Raw genomic sequence first — 15,080 nt, 5'->3', positions numbered from 1 at the left:
GCTGCAAAAACGCTGAAAGAACGGACGTGCTGCAGATTTTTTTAAAAAAAAGCTTTGATTCAAATCTGCAAAGTAAATATAAGCAATTTGTGCATGAGATTTCAGAAATCTCATTCATTTTGATGTTAGGCTAGAAACACATCTATGCGAGTAAAATCGGTCCGACTGGGCTGAAAAAAACTCGGCTGATTTTAGTTCACGTTAGGTCCGAGTGCAACGCAAGTGCAATGCTTTTTCTGAATAAATTAATGATTTTACTAGCGTGTATAATGCGTGTGTAATGCGTATTTTTTACTATGTCATCTGTCATTCAGCTCTACTACATGGCCACTGACAGCAGACACAGACAGCCATGTAGCAGAGATGAATGGCAGATGACAGCAGACACAGACAGAGTCGCACGATCAGAATGAACTCGGGTGAACTTCACCCGACTTCATTGTCATGCTGCGGCTCTGTCTGTGCCGCATCCTGATTAGCGGTCACCTGTGAAGGGCTCACCGGTGACCGCTAATCCCCTGAGTTACTGAAGTTAGCAGCCCTCTCTCTGTCGGTCCGTCACTATCTCTGTCCCTCTCTCACAGTCTGTCGGTCATTTTCCCCTCCTCTCTCATACTCCCCGTTCCCCGATCCCCGACGCGGCGCTGCACGGCATTTACACTGCTCCGGCGGCTTTTACTATTTTGAAAAAGCCGGCCGCTCATTAAACAATCTCGTATTCCCTGCTTTCCCCGCCCACAGGCGCCTATGATTGGTTGCAGTGAGACACGCTCCCACGCTGAGTGACAGGTGTCTCACTACACCCAATCACAGCAGCCGGTGGGCGTGTCTATACTGTGCAGTGAAATAATTAAAAAAAAAACAGCGTGCGGTCCCCCCAATTTTAATACCAGCCAGATAAAGCCATACAGCTGTAGGCTGGTATTCTCAGGATGGGGAGCTCCACGTTATGGGGAGCCCCCCAGCCTAACAATATCAGTCAGCAGCCGCCCAGAATTGCCGCATACATTAGATGCGACAGTTCTGGGACTGTACCCGGCTCTTCCCGATTTGCCCTGGTGCGTTGGCAAATCGGGGTAATAAGGAGTGAATGGCAGCCCATAGCTGCCACTAAATCCTAGATTAATCATGTCAGGCGTCTCCCCGAGATACCTTCCATGATTGATCTGTAAGATACAGTAAATAAACACACACACAGCCGAAAAAATCATTTATTAGAATTAAAAACACTAACAAATTCCCTGGTTCACCAATTTAATAAGCCCCAAAAAGCCCTCCATGTCCGGCGTAATCCAGGATGGTCCAGCGTCGCTTCCAGCTCAGCTGCATGAAGGTGACCGGAGCAGCAGAAGACACCGCCGCTCCTGTCAGCTCCACGCAGCAACTGAGGTGAGTAGCGCGATCAGCTGAGCTGTCACTGAGGTTACCCACTGTCACTAGATACAGCAGTGGCCGCGGGTAACCTCAGTGACAGCTCAGCTGATCGCGCGGCTGTCTTCAGTTGCTGCGTGGAGCTGACAGGAGAGGCGGTGTCTTCTGCTGCTCCGGTCACCTTCATGCAGCAGAGCTGGAAGCGACGCTGGACCATCCTGGATTACGCCGGACATGGAGGGCTTTTTGGGGCTTATTAAATTGGTGAACCAGGGAATTTGTTAGTGTTTTTTATTTCTAATAAATGATTTTTTCAGGTGTGTGTGTGTGTGTGTGTGTGTGTTTATTTACTGTATCTTACAGATCAATCATGGAAGGTATCTCGGGGAGACGCCTGACATGATTAATCTAGGATTTAGTGGCAGCTATGGGCTTCCATTAACTCCTTATTACCCCTATTTGCCAACGCACCAGGGCAAATCGGGAAGAGCCGGGTACAGTCCCAGAACTGTCGCATCTAATGTATGCGGCAATTCTGGGCGGCTGCTGACTGATATTGTTAGGCTGGCGGGCTCCCCATAACGTGGAGCTCTCCATCCTGAGAATACCAGCTTTCAGCCGTATGGCTTTATCTGGCTGGTATTAACACTAGAACTACTGGACTCGTGACACCTATATAGAAATACATAGTGCAAAGTAGTCAAAATGACTACCTCAGTAGTTCTAGTGTTAAAATTGGGGGGACCGCACGCCGTTTTTTTTAATTATTTAATCATTTATTTCACTGCACAGTATAGACACGCCCACCGGCTGCTGTGATTGGGTGCAGTGAGACACCTGTCACAAAGCGTGGGGGCGTGTCTCACTGCAACCAATCATAGGCGCCTGTGGACGGGGAAAGCAGGGAATACGAAATTGTTTAATGAGCGGCCGGCTTTTTCAAAATAATAAAAGCCGCCGCAGCAGTGTGAATGCCGTGCAGCGCCGCGCTAGTGATCGGGGATCGGTGAGTATGAGAGAGGGGGGAAAATGACCGACAGACTGTGAGAAAGGGACAGAGATAGTGACGGACCGACAGAGAGAGAACAGAGACCGAGAGGGAGAGACCGACTGACAGAGAATAGTGATTGACAGACATTGTGAGACATCACTCGTTTCCAGCGTTTTAGGAAACATGCGAGAAATGTATTTAGAAAATCGCATGTCACTAGGATGGTGTGAGTGCCGTCCCGTGACATCCGATTATTTACACACTGCCATAGACTTGCATTGGAGAAACTCGCAGTAGAAACTCGCAAAAAAGCAGCATGCTGCGATTTTTTTCTCAGTCCGATTTGGACTGAGAAAAAAATCGCAAATGCGAGCTGCATCATTCACTAACATGTGTCCGATTCCAATGCGAGTTTTTCTCGCATTGCTCTACTACGAGAAGCTCGCAAGTGAGAAGCAGCCCTTACTGAAAAAGGCTGCGCTTTATCCACAGATAAAAATGGGTGGGGAAAAAATTTGACAAAAATACAGTTTGTGAACAAGCCATTAGATTACAGAGGATATTTATCAAACTAAATACCCCAGGGTTCTGGCATAATTAGTGCAAAAAACATTATTTCTTTACTTGCACCATATTTATCTGTTTTAGACATTTTTGTCCTCTTTTAGAGTATAGCCTAGATGTGAAAAAGTGTGGCATATCAGAAAAGTGGCATAGCATAACTAGTAGCGATGTGCACCAAGAAATGTGCCAGAATTGGGACACATATTTCTGGCATAAAGTACGGTGGTGTAAACTTAAGGGCTGATTCATCAAGAAATCTACCATGACACCAGGATTTAACTAACTCATCCGAGAGCAGCATAATGTAGGAAAAGAGACCCTGATTCCAAGGATGTGTCACTTAGTTTAGTGGGTGCATGATTTGTCACACAATCAGAGTTCTTAGATGTAGCAGAGCTCAGAAAGGTAACCACACCCCCACCACAGCTTTCTATGTACATTGTCAAAGAAGGGGGTATGGTCGGACTACTTGGCACAAGGCTGCAAATCACAGCAATGATAATGTGAAGTGATAAAACTTTCACTGTAATCAGCACACAGCTTAATGAATGACACATCACTAAGATCTGTGTTTCAGCCCCTATCTCCTGCTGTCTTCTGATTATATAGCAAAAACCTATTGACAGATTCCCTTTAATAAGTCACTGAATTTTTGTGTAACTCAGCAGTTCTGCAAAAATATTGTAAATTTTGGAGTATATACACCAGTCTCAACCAGCTGCACCTTTATGGGTGAGGCATGGGTGGAACAGGACGTGCTCATACCTGCCTGTCAAATTCATCATAGGTTAAGCCAACAAAGTGGCCTAACTTACTCCAGAAATGTAGCACATTTAATGATGTTGTTCCAGAAATCAAATGTAAATTGCAGCTTTGATTAGCAAAAAAATCTGTTTAATCACATGTATTTTGATTTGCCACAAAATGAACAGATGTCTGTGCCTCAATTAGGCAAATTTTATATTGGGATAAAATATGACAAAGAATTAGCATAAGTTAGATAATGTATTTAAAAGGGTTGTCCAACCATAGGGCGCAAACCTGCAGGCATGGTATGTGACTGCAAAGTTGGGAATGCTCATAGCACTCATATAGAGTGCAGTAGGCACACTGTCATGATTCTCTGGTGCAGGAGTGGGCAAGTCATATGACTGTAAGGCTAGGTTCGCACACTGCGTCTTTTTGACGCTGCGTTTTTGTGCGTTTTTGGCTGCTAAAAACGCACAAAAACGCACCTGCGTCGAAAAAACGCATAAAAAAACGCATGCGTTTTTGCCGCGATTTGGTGCATTTTTGGCTGCGTTTTGCTGCGTTTTTGATCTCTGCGTTTTGCTGCGTTTTTTCAAATGCATTGCATGGGCGGAAAACGCAGAAAAACGCAGGAAAGAACTGACATGTCCATTTTTTTTTTTTAACTCAAAAACGCAAGTAAAAAAAACAGATGTGTGCGGACAGCAAAAATGAAAACTCATAGACTTTGCTCGGGAAGCAAAATCCTGCAGTTTTGAGGCCAAAAACGCACCCGAAAAACGCGCAAAAACGCCGCGAAAAACGCACTGTGCGCACATAGCCTAAGTATTCAATGCGCACACTTCCGGCCACATTCCAACTAGAAGTGTCTGTCCTCATTCAATTCATTACTATTGAGCGAGGCCTCACATGTTTAGTTGGCATGTGACCGCATGTATGCATATCGCCTAATTGCGCTCGCGCTACTGCCTGATCCAGGTGCTGGAGAATCCTGACAGCGCGCACTAAATCCTATTGACAATCTGTGGCAAGACTTGAACATTGATGTTCACAGACACTCTACATCCAATTTTAAAGGGTTATAGCTTTGGTGCAAAGAAAACTAAGCACAAATTTCAACCTCTAGATGTGCAAAACTGGTAGAGACATACCCCAATAGACTTGCAGCAATAATTGCAGCAAAAAGTGATCCTACAAAGTATTAACTCAGAGGGATAAATATAAATGCAAGTCACAATTTTCATATTTATATTTTTTAAATATTTAGAAAACTTGTATCATTTTGTTAATACTTGCTACTTTGTGTTGGTATATCACATAAAATCCCATTACAATACATTTATTTGGTGGGTGTAATGTGTAATAAGTTTGGAAAAGTTGACAAGGTAGCAATACTTTTTCAGATCACTGTAAATAATTTGCTTGGAGGAGCCTGATCACCCCAGTTTTAGGGGCAGAAGCTGGCCCATCCCAGGTGTTCCCTGGAGCTGCCTAAGGGGTACTTTACACGCTGTGACATCGCTAGTAATTGCTAGCGATGTCGAGCGCGATAGCACCCGCCCCCGTTGTACAGCTGATATGTGGTGATCGCTCCCGTAGCGTACATTATCGCTACGGCAGCGTCACACGCACATACCTGCTCTGCGACGTCGCTGTGACCGCCGAACAATCCCTCCCTCAAGGGGGGGGTTGCGTTCGGCGTCACCGTGACGTCACCACGACGTCACCGCAACGTCACTAAGCGGCCGGCCAATAGAAGCAGAGTGGCGGAAATGAGCAGGACGTAACATCCCGCCCACCTCCTTCCTTCCTCATTGCCGGTGGACGCAGGTAAGGAGACGTTTGTCGTTCCTGCAGTGTCACACATAGCGATGTGTGCTGCCGCAGGAACGACAAACAACATTGTACCTGCAGTAGCAACGATATTAAAAAAATGAACGACGTGTCAACGAGCAATGATTTTTCACGTTTTTGTGCTCGTTGATCGTCGCTCATTTGTATCACATGCTTCGATGTCGCTACCGGCATCAGATGTGCGTCACTAATGACATGACCCCGACGATATATCGGTAGCGATGTTGCAGCGTGTAAAGCACCCCTTAGCGCTCATGCACACATTGCGTACTTAGATGCATTTATGCTGCATTTAGCACTGCAGCATAAATGCATGCGTCCTGCGTCCCCTGCACAATCTATGAAGATTGTGCATGAGACGTGCGCACTTTGCTTTTTTGAACACAGCGATTTGGATGCTAAAATTTTGACCCAAATCCATGCGTTCATAAAAGCAGCATGTCAATTATTTCTGCGTTCTGGATACAGCTCCCACTCTGTCTATGGTGGGGGCAGCAGCCATAGCGCATGATATTGGCTTTTTTCTACAAAAAAAACGCATCCATTATGCAGTGTTTCTGCAGCGATTTGAAGTGCACATGTGCTGTCAAATCGCTGCAGAATATTCAGCAGTTAGTGCGCATGAGCTCTAATACACTCTACTAAGTTTTACAAATATTTTCAGGATAGTTCATGGTTCAGATAATCCAGGAAGCTTGGCATCTTAGGACTTGCTTCAAGGCTATCTTCAAATGTTGAATTTTTGCACATTTTTAAATGCTTTTTTATGTAAATTAAAATCTCCTTTTTTACAGTGCAAACTAAAGCTATGAGATTTCAGAAATGTAAAGGTACGTGCACACCGTCCAGAGACACTGCGTCCTGGATGCAGTGTCCGCCATCCTGCGGGGCCATGAGTGCTCTCCGCAGGAGACCTCAACTGTCCGTGCTCATGGTCAGGTTTCTGACGCTGCGGTCTTTCTCTCTGTTCTCCCCGTGGAGAACACTTGCGGTTCCGCAGTAATGGATTGACATGCTGTGGCTTGGGAAGCCATACGCTGTGGGCAAAACAAGCACAGTGGGCATGGAAATTCTAGACATCCCATCCACTGTGCTTGTACTGTACATTGCATACAAGATAAGGCAGAAAAGGGGTTAATGCTGCGCATCAGCCAAATGAAGACGTATAATGTTGATGAAGATGAGTATTCTTTTATTTCATAGGTCTACGCGTTTCAAGGTGACAACCTCTTCCTCAGGACCAATGCATCAACAACAAGTACAACATACATGAAGATGACAGATATATATACACACAACTGATGGAAAGAAACGCCCACTGAAAGAAAAAAAAAAATCAGTGGGAAGATCCTCCAACTGCATGACATGGCAAATTCATAGTAGTACATCAAATTCACATATATTCAAGGATAACATATTATTATGCAAAAAATAAATAAATCTATAAACGTTAATAAAGAAAAATAAAAACATAATAAAGAAAGAAACAAAAGACAAAAGTGTATGTGTATGTGTTTATAAAAGGACTAGAACCCTTATATGGGTGATAGCCCTATAACTAAAAACCAAGTCACCATTCTAGTGGTGATCACCACCAATAGTTCCACAAAAAGAACAAGAAAAGAAGAACCAAGAAGGAGCAGAAACAAAAAGAAGAAATGTGAATCGGACAGACCTCTTTATTAAGGTCTCCAAAAAGTGATTAAAACACTTGAGGTGAACCGGACAAGGAGTTCACCAGTGCCACAGGAAAAAACATATACTGAAAAATGCATATTCGCGTGTCTGAAGGGGTGTTAACAAGAAAAAATATATATATATGACTATTTTTTTATCTATAAAAAAATATATATATATATATATATATATATATATAGTGATAATATGTTCATTTATATATACATGTGTATACACCTAGAATTAAATGTGTAAAGACACGTGAAAAAAATATGTATCATAGAATTATGTAAATATATATGTGTATCATAAAATATATTTATATAAAAAAAAAAAAAAAAATTATAAAAGGTCCTGATGGATCATAAAAAGTGAAGACCAGAAAACATTAATTTCTTTAAAAATTTACTATAAAAAATATATATAAATATATATTATTAAAATATATATTATTAAAATTACACTATTAAGAACTAACTATTAAAAACTTCCTGTGACAAAAAGATTTTTTACACTGAAAAAGTATTAGATCCACGGAGGAGGAAGAGAGACAGACAAATACTACTGAATCCGTATTATACTCAAAGCTCCGGAGCGAGCGCTATACCAAAGCGTTGATCAGATCAGGTCACATAAGTTCAGACCATGAGAAAAAGATTAGTGCGCATGCCCTGACCGGTAACTAAAGTGCAGGATTCTATCATATAGAAACCAAGTGACAGAAAACCCGAAAAACAAAAAATCCTGAGATAAAAAACAGTGCAGGCATATCATTCAATGCTTCAAAAATGCATACGTAGCCCAAGAGAAGAAAAAAGGTCATAATTAAATAGTCTTTCAATCATGTTTCAAGATGCAAAAAAGCAACTCGAAGAAACTACAAGGGAGGACAATCATGTATGTGAAAGAGCAGATGACTGATCGACAAAAAGGCAATCCCAAAATGGAATGGAACCAAAAATACAAAGTATCTACATAAAAGGATCACTCATATATATCAAGGATCACACCACACTAACATTTTCATTAAAATAAATAAAAATGCTTATAAAATACATTAAATAAAAACCTATGAGTATGGGTATAAATACAGAAATTAAAAAATCAATCAAATAAAAACAATTATATAATTCAATAAAATAAATCCGTCACTTCATTAAGACCCATGGGACTAAGGGTGTTCAACTTGTAAATCCAAAAAGTTTCTTTTTTACTCAACATTTCAAACCTGTTGGGAGTGTTAATAGAGATCTGTTCAATGGGAGTAATAGTGAAAACGACCTTTTTATCATGTTCCAATGTACAATGACGGGAAAGTCCATGAAGAAGGAAGCCTTTTTTGACATTATGTCTGTGTGAATTTAGACGGTTATGTAGTGCCTGTATCGTCCTCCCCACATATTGTTTCCCACATACACAGTCAATCAAATATACCACAAACTCAGATTGACAGGTCATGTGTCCCTTTATAGAAAAAAGTTCTGGCTCCCCGTTGGGGCCAAATCTCCTTCTCCGGTGCCTAATAGTGTCACAGCATAAACATTTATTTGAAAAACATTTGAAAACACCCATGGGAAGGTCAACCGCTTTATTAGTAGTGGGAGTTTTGAGTCTACTCGGTGCCACCACATTTCGGATAGTGGGCGCTCTTCTATAGGTGATACCAGGGTGATCAGGGATATTGTTTCTCAAGACCGGATCATTTGTGAGAATATTCCAATATTTGGTTAAAATTCTCCTAATGGACACATTGTCCTGACTAAAAGTAGTGATAAAATTTGATGTAAAATCATTTAAAGCAGGTTCCCTTGTATTGGGTAAAATCAGGAGTTCCTGTTTCAAAAATCGGGTCTCCTTAAAGGCATTCTTGAGAAGTTTTTTAGGATAATCCTTCTCCGTAAAACGGTCCAATAAAATTTTTGCCTGGATTTCAAAATCCTCATCCATGGTACAATTTTTTCTGATTCTCCTATACTGGTTTTTGGGTATATTGAGAAGCCATTTATTATAGTGGCTACTATTATAGTGTATATAGCCATTAGTGTCGACTTTTTTAAAAAAGGTTTTTGTAATTATACGGTTCTCTTTATGTGAGATAGTAAGATCCAAAAAATCAATAGTATTGTTGTCCATACATGGTGAGAAAGCCAAGCCCCAACTGTTATTATTAATATGTGTAATAAATTCGGCGATATTATCATCCCTATTATCCCAGATCAAGAACAGGTCGTCTATATATCTTTTATAAAATACAATGCAGTTTTTAAAAATAGAATTATAGATAAAAATAGACTCAAAGATCCCCATAAATAAATTAGCATATGTAGGTGCTACTTTACTACCCATCGCGGTCCCAAGGGTCTGCTGATACAAAACATCCAGAAAAGTAAAAAAATTGTTCTTAAGAATAAAACCCATACTCTGCAGGACAAAATTTTTTTGCATACGTGGAAGTCTAGGGTCATTATCAATAAACAGTGAGAAGCATTCTAAACCCAGATCATGATTGATATTCGAGTATAGTGCAGAAACATCCATAGTAAGGAAATAGTAAGAATCCCTCCATTGTATATCTTTGATCAATGTAATCAGATGTGCCGAGTCTCTCAAATAACTGGTAAGTTTCAATACATGTATATGCATAATCTCGTCAAGATAAGCCGCCAAATTGGAAGTCAGTGCATCAATCCCAGAAATGATAGGTCTCCCAGGAGGATTGACCAGGTCTTTATGAATTTTGGGGAGGTGATACATAAATGCCATTTTTGGGTTTTTAATCTGCAAAAATTTTTTCTCTTTATCACTAATAATATTGTTATTACTCGCTTCCAGTATGAGATCATTATACTCTGAGCGTGCCTTTTCATATTGCACCATATCACACTTGCAATATTGCAGAGGATTTGAAAAGATTTTCATTGCCTCTGCAATATAATCCTGCCTATTTTGGATCACAATACCGCCTCCTTTATCAGCCGACCTTATTACAATATCAATATTTTTCTTAAGTTTGGTGAGGGCAGCTTTTTCTGCTTTGCTCAAATTAGGTTTCCTGTGATGACCAGTAGCATCCAGATCAAGATTTTTAAAATCATTTAAAACCAAATCACAGAAGGTCTTAATGTGGTGGCCTTTACTCGTCGTAGGGTAAAATGAGGATTTTGCTCTTAAATTGGTATGAAGGAAACCATCAGCAAGGTCAGGCACATTCTTGTTATCGCCGGACCGGGTACTCTCTTGTCCAATATTACCATTATTACTGGGGGCTTTTTTCATTAAGAAATGCCTTCTCAAAGTAAGTTTCCTAATGAAAGCTTGGAAATCAAGATATAGATCAAAATTATTGGACTGTGATGAGGGACAGAAAGAAAGACCTTTACTCAGGACCGAAAATTCATCCTTAGTGAGCTCATAGTCAGAAAGGTTGAAAATATTCCCCATATTTATTATTTGGTTCTTTTTCCTTTTTTGGTTGTATTTGACTCCTGCTCTATTTCCTCTTGTGCGCTTTTTCTTTTTATAGACCTCGGGGTGGGTTGCTGTGTTATTGTCTCTCTGTTGTATATCGTAGCTGAGGGTAAAAAAGGCACTGAGGGGGCCTTTATGTTACTATTGTCTATCGTAATTTTATTATGATCCTTCTTATTCTGCCCAAAAGAGGTAGTAGTATTAGTTGATGATAATTGTGAGTCTCCCATGTTATTAGTAGTAACTTGAGATACAGGAAGGGAATCAGGTACTTCATGTACCGTTAGATCCAGTAGATCGATGAAATCTCTATCGTTCTCTTCCTCAAAAACTGATAGAGTCTCAGGGATGTTTAGAGCAATAGTGGATCTTTTTTGCCTGATTTTTTCAATCTGGCTCTTGATTTGGGCTAATTGCCTTTTCGTTTCCTCTATATTTATGGTTTTGGATATAATACTCTTTTTGTCACAATTATTACTGGTTCCTTGTAGGGGACTTTTGTCAGTTATACATATCGGGGATTGAGGAGTATCAATATTATTCCCCATATTGGCCTTAAGGGAGAGGTGTGGCTCACTCCTAGGAGTATGATCCTCAATCAAACCAGCAGTAGTGCTTACTTTCTCCAAGGGCTTATTACCGTCAGATTCTAAACCAAGGTCTCTAGTAACATCTTTGGGTTTGTGATATTTACTATTGAAAAAGTTCCTATTGGAGCTGTTTCTTCTCTTGGGATTTTTGTATTTATTATTAATATTGCCAGGATAAAAATGATCATTATTGGTATTCTCATTCTTATTATCAGGGTGAGTTTTATCGAAGCGATCCCTTTGTAATTTTTTACACTTTCTCATAATGGAATCATGTTCTAGCTGAGCTAGTTTTGTGTTCATATCTGTGTTCATCCGTCTATAATCAGGATGAAAATCATAGCAAGATAGATTAGTATATAGTTCAGTAATAGAAGCAGTCGCAGTCTTTGCGATTGCTAGCCTTTTCTTATACAGGCAATTAATCATACCTTGCATGCAATTATTCAGGATGTTGTCCCATTCTTTTGTAAAGTCCGAGTCATTTGGAAAAGGGGAGGTACGGTTAATCCGCAAACCCCTTGGACATAGTTTTTCCTCCAAATAGATTGATAAAAACCTGGCATCAAGGCCATAATGCAGTTCATTTTTAAGTGTTTCCTCGAGCCGGGAAAAAAGCTTTCTCATGTTTTCAGTTTCTTCCTCCGTAAAGGGTATAGACATATCCAAATCACATACCAGATTTTCCTGTGCTCCAACAGTTTGTATGATCAATCGTTCTCTGGATGAAAGTCTCTGGTTAAAATATTCCATATTGGTGATTACCTCCGCAGCTCCAATATCCAAGGGAAAAGGTCCAGCCCAATCCAAAGTGTACGTATAGATCTGAAAATAAGGAGCGCTGATAGTGTAACACCAAAGTGATCAGTGGGGTATACCTGGAAAATATACACTCACCTGGATCAGTTGTGACAGTCACAACCACTAGTGCGCATGAGATAATGGCGTCTGCTGCAGCCCCACGTGGATGAGCATACAAGATAAGGCAGAAAAGGGGTTAATGCTGCGCATCAGCCAAATGAAGACGTATAATGTTGATGAAGATGAGTATTCTTTTATTTCATAGGTCTACGCGTTTCAAGGTGACAACCTCTTCCTCAGGACCAATGCATCAACAACAAGTACAACATACATGAAGATGACAGATATATATACACACAACTGATGGAAAGAAACGCCCACTGAAAGAAAAAAAAAAAAATCAGTGGGAAGATCCTCCAACTGCATGACATGGCAAATTCATAGTAGTACATCAAATTCACATATATTCAAGGATAACATATTATTATGCAAAAAATAAATAAATCTATAAACGTTAATAAAGAAAAATAAAAACATAATAAAGAAAGAAACAAAAGACAAAAGTGTATGTGTATGTGTTTATAAAAGGACTAGAACCCTTATATGGGTGATAGCCCTATAACTAAAAACCAAGTCACCATTCTAGTGGTGATCACCACCAATAGTTCCACAAAAAGAACAAGAAAAGAAGAACCAAGAAGGAGCAGAAACAAAAAGAAGAAATGTGAATCGGACAGACCTCTTTATTAAGGTCTCCAAAAAGTGATTAAAACACTTGAGGTGAACCGGACAAGGAGTTCACCAGTGCCACAGGAAAAAACATATACTGAAAAATGCATATTCGCGTGTCTGAAGGGGTGTTAACAAGAAAAAATATATATATATGACTATTTTTTTATCTATAAAAAAATATATATATATATATATATATATATATATAGTGATAATATGTTCATTTATATATACATGTGTATACACCTAGAATTAAATGTGTAAAGACACGTGAAAAAAATATGTATCATAGAATTATGTAAATATATATGTGTATCATAAAATATATTTATATAAAAAAAAAAAAAAAAAAAAAAAAAAAAAAAATTATAAAAGGTCCTGATGGATCATAAAAAGTGAAGACCAGAAAACATTAATTACATAATTCTATGATACATATTTTTTTCACGTGTCTTTACACATTTAATTCTAGGTGTATACACATGTATATATAAATGAACATATTATCACTATATATATATATATATATATATATATATATTTTTTTATAGATAAAAAAAATAGTCATATATATATATTTTTTCTTGTTAACACCCCTTCAGACACGCGAATATGCATTTTTCAGTATATGTTTTTTCCTGTGGCACTGGTGAACTCCTTGTCCGGTTCACCTCAAGTGTTTTAATCACTTTTTGGAGACCTTAATAAAGAGGTCTGTCCGATTCACATTTCTTCTTTTTGTTTCTGCTCCTTCTTGGTTCTTCTTTTCTTGTTCTTTTTGTGGAACTATTGGTGGTGATCACCACTAGAATGGTGACTTGGTTTTTAGTTATAGGGCTATCACCCATATAAGGGTTCTAGTCCTTTTATAAACACATACACATACACTTTTGTCTTTTGTTTCTTTCTTTATTATGTTTTTATTTTTCTTTATTAACGTTTATAGATTTATTTATTTTTTGCATAATAATATGTTATCCTTGAATATATGTGAATTTGATGTACTACTATGAATTTGCCATGTCATGCAGTTGGAGGATCTTCCCACTGATTTTTTTTTTTTTCTTTCAGTGGGCGTTTCTTTCCATCAGTTGTGTGTATATATATCTGTCATCTTCATGTATGTTGTACTTGTTGTTGATGCATTGGTCCTGAGGAAGAGGTTGTCACCTTGAAACGCGTAGACCTATGAAATAAAAGAATACTCATCTTCATCAACATTATACGTCTTCATTTGGCTGATGCGCAGCATTAACCCCTTTTCTGCCTTATCTTGTATGCTCATCCACGTGGGGCTGCAGCAGACGCCATTATCTCATGCGCACTAGTGGTTGTGACTGTCACAACTGATCCAGGTGAGTGTATATTTTCCAGGTATACCCCACTGATCACTTTGGTGTTACACTATCAGCGCTCCTTATTTTCAGATCTATACGTACACTTTGGATTGGGCTGGACCTTTTCCCTTGGATATTGGAGCTGCGGAGGTAATCACCAATATGGAATATTTTAACCAGAGACTTTCATCCAGAGAACGATTGATCATACAAACTGTTGGAGCACAGGAAAATCTGGTATGTGATTTGGATATGTCTATACCCTTTACGGAGGAAGAAACTGAAAACATGAGAAAGCTTTTTTCCCGGCTCGAGGAAACACTTAAAAATGAACTGCATTATGGCCTTGATGCCAGGTTTTTATCAATCTATTTGGAGGAAAAACTATGTCCAAGGGGTTTGCGGATTAACCGTACCTCCCCTTTTCCAAATGACTCGGACTTTACAAAAGAATGGGACAACATCCTGAATAATTGCATGCAAGGTATGATTAATTGCCTGTATAAGAAAAGGCTAGCAATCGCAAAGACTGCGACTGCTTCTATTACTGAACTATATACTAATCTATCTTGCTATGATTTTCATCCTGATTATAGACGGATGAACACAGATATGAACACAAAACTAGCTCAGCTAGAACATGATTCCATTATGAGAAAGTGTAAAAAATTACAAAGGGATCGCTTCGATAAAACTCACCCTGATAATAAGAATGAGAATACCAATAATGATCATTTTTATCCTGGCAATATTAATAATAAATACAAAAATCCCAAGAGAAGAAACAGCTCCAATAGGAACTTTTTCAATAGTAAATATCACAAACCCAAAGATGTTACTAGAGACCTTGGTTTAGAATCTGACGGTAATAAGCCCTTGGAGAAAGTAAGCACTACTGCTGGTTTGATTGAGGATCATACTCCTAGGAGTGAGCCACACCTCTCC

Source organism: Anomaloglossus baeobatrachus, chromosome 2 (genome assembly GCF_048569485.1).
Source record: "Anomaloglossus baeobatrachus isolate aAnoBae1 chromosome 2, aAnoBae1.hap1, whole genome shotgun sequence".
Classification (NCBI taxonomy): Eukaryota; Metazoa; Chordata; class Amphibia; order Anura; family Aromobatidae; genus Anomaloglossus; species Anomaloglossus baeobatrachus.
Note: the sequence above shows the minus strand (reverse complement) of the source record.